The sequence below is a fragment of the Actinia tenebrosa genome, unplaced genomic scaffold, assembly GCF_029948245.1.
Source record: "Actinia tenebrosa isolate PJP-AT-01 unplaced genomic scaffold, QUT_ActTen_1.0 PGA_scaffold10__47_contigs__length_13832649, whole genome shotgun sequence".
NCBI lineage: Eukaryota > Metazoa > Cnidaria > Anthozoa > Actiniaria > Actiniidae > Actinia > Actinia tenebrosa.
In genome coordinates this window covers 10,755,169-10,760,291 of record NW_028292570.1, presented here as the reverse complement: position 1 = coordinate 10,760,291, position 5,123 = coordinate 10,755,169, and the positions used below count along the sequence as shown (strand labels likewise).

Here is a 5,123-nt window from a genome sequence, read left to right as displayed (position 1 = left end):
TACTGTTTTTGTAGATAGGGCAAAAGGATTAAGCGTTTTAAACGATGAAACTATTGTATAAAACCACGCGTGCTTGACCTCTTAGAGCTTTTGTTTACTGGAAGGCTTGCACTCCAGTTTTGTGTTGCTAAGCGGTATCCAAGCACGTGACCACTAGCTGCAAAGGGCCTATTACTTAGATCTATGTGCCGAATAATTTAGAATGTGAGCTCGTAATTCTCCTAGCTGATTTACTACAGAACGGTTATTATTTGCTCCAAAATGTTTATTATGCATTTAATAGGTACAAACATACGATTATCTAATATCATCTTTGTAAAAGAACATGTCAAAGGTTTCTTATTTATTACTCGCGCCACAGCGGCGCCTGTCACTCAGCTCGTAGATTTTTTTTTCATTGTGTCGCGGACCCAAATTGTGGAGTTGCTCTTTGCCCTTGTATGTAAATGTACCTTGAAAAGTTGTTATGTTTGGAGAAATCGTAGAAAAGCATTTTCCAACGCTTTTGCAAACATTCTCGTATCGTTGGCGTAATGTTTAAAAAGTCCCCAACGCATTCGACGAATTCGTACTGTATTCCGTTAGAAATCTGAAGGCCGTTGGCGTACCTAATTAGCGGGGATTTACCCGTTATTGAAATATATGTGTATACGTGTATGAACTTTCATACTTTCCTATTTTTCAACTGTAATTCACAAAAACAAAAACGTTGAAATTAAGATACCGTCGATTGCATCTACCAGTTAACCCAAGCGAACAAAACATGTTTTTTCGTGACGTCAAACATCTGTGTTTGGCATATCAAAGTTCAAAGTTTACTACTTGCCTGTTTGTGACGTGCGTCCGCTTAAATTATACTTCTTGACGATATTTGAAACTGTTACGTTGCTTACACGCAATCTTCGTCCAAGCTCTGCAAAGGAATGATACTGTGCAAGTTCAATGACTCGATTTCTAATATCTTTATAAAGTGGAACACCATTTTGATAATTTCTTCCTTCTTTGTTTATTGAAAACATAGGCTCGTAAACTTTCTTTGAAGGCGGGAAAAGTTTGAACATTGATATGCCAAACATAGATGTTTGACGCGAAAACGTTTTGTTCACATGGGTTAACGGGTAGATGCAATCGACGGTATTCACGAGTGATGCACGCGTTGTTGTGGCAGGTTATGTTTCGATGTCATTTGGCCCATGATCTATGACATGCATTAAATTTACCTGATTAACCAGCGCTTGTCTTATGTAGTTAGTTCCCACCATTAAGACAACAAACGGCGTTGCACAAAGCCATATTTTCCGTATAAATGTAATTTTTATATAAAATTAAGAATTTCTACACTTCTTATGAGTTACTAGCATGTACGTAGTCTCCCACACAGCCGCTTTCAGTGTCGTCACGCAACGCTTTCTGCCAGTACGATAACAAGGACTTGAAATCGAAATCTATGGAAATTAAATATCGGAATCCCTTTCTTCAGTGATAAATCACTTCTTTATTAGAATAGCTAACAATTTCAAAAATTAGTTTGTTACAATTATCTCAAGTCTTTTCTTTGTGCAACTGTTCAAGTTCACTGCAATACTTATTGTTGATAGCTGACACAATGACATGTTATGGTACAGACGCTATCATATCTTCAGTGCCAGGCCGACAGAACTCCCTTATTTCGTTGTACAAATATTGCCTTCTATCTCCATCCAGACCCCTAGGAATGATAATTTCAGGAAGCCGATATGGTGGTTTGATTGAGAGGTCTTTCAATACTTGGTGTTTTATTTCGGGAGAGTCTATAAGCTTTCGACAGTAAACTACTCCTGGGTGCTCTTTCGAAAATCTAAAATGGTGAAACTTACTAATTCCTTTTATTTTCTTAAAGTACTGTTTAAAGAAAGACACCCAATCATAGACCGGCACTAAAACATTTCCATCATGTAAACCACATAATTTTCCTATGTTTACTCCAGATACTGTCGACTTGTCTACAGCCTCTAATGAGTCGAAAAGGGATGACACATAGCGTCTTCTAAACGACTGCTTTAACAAACCAAAACACCAGTCAGGACTAAATTTAGTGTGTCCCGCAATTAAGAAAGAATATAGTATTGAGTGGTGTTGGCCACAAAGAACTCTCAAACAGTAATACCAAATTACATAATTATTTTTGTTTTGCCCACCACAGTTATCGGCATGAACCTGAACATTTGTCTCTCCTGCCCCGTGTGATGTAAAAAAGTCATGAACACAGCTAATAACTGTATTGGCACCTTTACCTGTATCTACGGCTTTATCAATTAAATAATTTACTTGTCTGGGTATCCCCTCAAAACAGATACCAAATAGGCCACATTTCCGCGGAACTTTGAAATATATTGGCCCGGGTTGTTGTGGATTAGACGGAATGTGAGCTTGTTGGGCATAATCGTAGGAATAGTGAACAGTTCCTTCAAAAGAGCAGCTTGGGTTACCAGATAAGAGGTTAATATCACTACCTTTCATTGCCTCTTTACAGTTGGAAATGCAGGCTTTCATAAACTCACGCTCAGCCTGAGCTTCCTTCAAGTGTGTTTCTTGCTCTTGAAGGTACTTGGCCTTATCCTGGTCACTTACATTTACATTTCTAGATATCTTAGCGTTGGTCATTTGGCAAGTGTGGCAGAGGTTGGTGGCTGGAGTCATTATCAGAATATATGGTGTGAAAGTATTCCAGAGATTAACGAATTTTGGATTACTAACAGCAGTTACATTTGCTTCCTCTGAAGCAGTTTTATACTTTCGCCAGACAGATGCTTTTGATTCAGAAGATGGTACCAGCTGGACTTTATCACTTTTAAATTGTGGAACTCTACCTGGCAGTGCAACAGCTTGTTCAACTGCAAAATTTTTTATGAAACTTACAGTTCTTGTTACTGTTTCATGTGAAAGCACATTATGCGGCAAGCGAGAAGTATTGCCGTGCCTTCTTGGAGCTATTCAATGATTTTGAATATGGGATTTTAAGCTCTGCAGTCTGTGTTTACCAATTCCATATGAAAATAGAAATGTTGTCTTACAAACCTGATGACCAAGGAAATAATACCTCGACCTTGACCATTTATTTCCAGTTACCATCTTCCTTTGACTTTGTAAAGCGCCTAAAATTATGAGATTAAGTTCAGCTTTCGTAAGTTCTGCGCACTGAAGTCGATATTCTAACATTACTTCGAAACTAAACAACTTGTTACAAGGGCCATTATCTTTTTCATAGTTACAGCCGCAGTTGGATTCTAGGAAAGTTCTTGTTTGGCTGCTAAAATCATACTCTTCCTCATCTTGCACACCTTCAGACACACATACTTTCATCTTCCAGTTCACATTGTTCACTTTCAGAATTCGATGCATCGCTGTCGCTGCTACCAGAAATGCTGTTTTCTCTCTCTCTAGCCCTTGTAGAGAAATACTCTTGACGTACTGCATCCAATTCTTGGTTCAAATCATCATTACCCTGTAACCCACAGTCGTGTAGAAAATGACTGTCCATTATGTTGGGATGAATAAAATGCCTGTGTCCAATGCTTAAACACTTGTATAAATTTTATACAACAGAATGACTGGGTAGTTTCTTGATTGAAAACTATCATAACATTGCATACCACTGAGAATGTATGTCGTACTCGATGTCGTGATTCCCTTATCACGAAAACATTCAGTCATAACGAATCTCGACATGTAGTTATTATAAAAAATGATAGTCAAAATTTTGGCATTCTCGAGAAACTACAAATTTTTGCAGCAAGTCACTGTGCAAAATACTCATTGAGGATCAACGAACATGAAATTGTAGTTGTAAGGACAATGTTTTACTGAACCGTGAATCACAAAAAAGAAGAACAAGGGTGAATCGCAACATTTGAGTTAATTGTGGCATTCACAGAGTCGCGTGAGTTTTGTTCTGTAACTTAGGCATGCACGGTTCCTGTTTTGTTATCAGTAAGATCTCAAAACAGCGTACGTAAAATACACAAGTCGACCACGTAGGCATGATTATGTTATAAAAAAAAAGTTATGGCCCGCGCTAATGTTCACGCTAGACTTCCGAACAAGGATCCTTAGACTGTGCAATGGCTGCCCAACACAAGATGTCTAATGAAGATGTCAAGGTACTCCTCAAAGAGGCAATCATCGCTGGAGAAGCAGCCGTAACTGCGATATGGGCGTTTCATGAAAAGTTTATGAAGGCATCGGCTGAGGCAGGAATGCTGACAGAAATACGAGCGCCCTTTGACCATATTTGTCAAGGCAAGTGTAAGAGCTGAGAAAACCAAAAGGCTAATAGATAGACAGCTATGGTGTACATATGCTAATAGCCTTGTTCTTTATTTATCAGATGCCGTGGAAAAAATGAAAAGGTTTGGCATCCAAAACATTCAGAAAGAAATTAAATCAAGAAGTCCAAAATCTGTGTAATCTGGGTGGATTTTAATCGTGCACATTATTGTTCAGGATATTACTTGCAATTCTTTTATCTCAACAGCAGCAGTAAGGGGGACTCGCGATCGATGCCGTATATTTGCGGGTTTTACCCGGGGAATTACGAACGCGGGTACAGCAGATTTACGGGATTTCCCGCGGTGTGTCCTTACTGCTGCTGTGTTGGGTACTGCAAACGAAGGTTAAAGTATTCTGTTGGATATACAATGCATGAATGTAAAGAGTTCGTAAACAACTTCTGCATAGTTTGCTTAGCACCTAAAATTAACATACCCAAGCCCAAGGGTTTCTGGTGTTGTGGTAAGAAAATGCAAATAGAAGACGACACGTCAGCACAGTGTTACGAATGTGGTAGGAACATTCGTAATGCCGTACCTTGTGCTACCAAAGAGCAATATTACGCCAATGGAGGTCGTAAGAAGACCCCATACAAAAGAATAAAATACTTCAGAGACTGGATGAGTCATATCCAAGGTTATCGACCGGTATATTTAAACAACGAAGTAAAGAAGAAAATCATAGACCATTTAGAAGAGACAACCCCGCAAAGTCTACGGAAAACGTTGAAAAAATTAAAGCTAGGGAAATATTACAAAGCTATTCCCTATCTTTTGTCTGAAATTACCGGTAAGTCTATTCCCGAGGTTTCTGAT

The 5,123-nt window shown here is 38.7% G+C and overlaps 1 pseudogene; it reads right to left on the bottom strand.

Annotated features, from left to right (window-relative positions):
* Positions 1-1,614: 1,614 nt before the first annotated feature.
* LOC116290781 (uncharacterized) lies at positions 1,615-3,520 on the bottom strand (annotated as a pseudogene).
* Between the last annotated feature and the right edge of the window lie 1,603 nt (positions 3,521-5,123).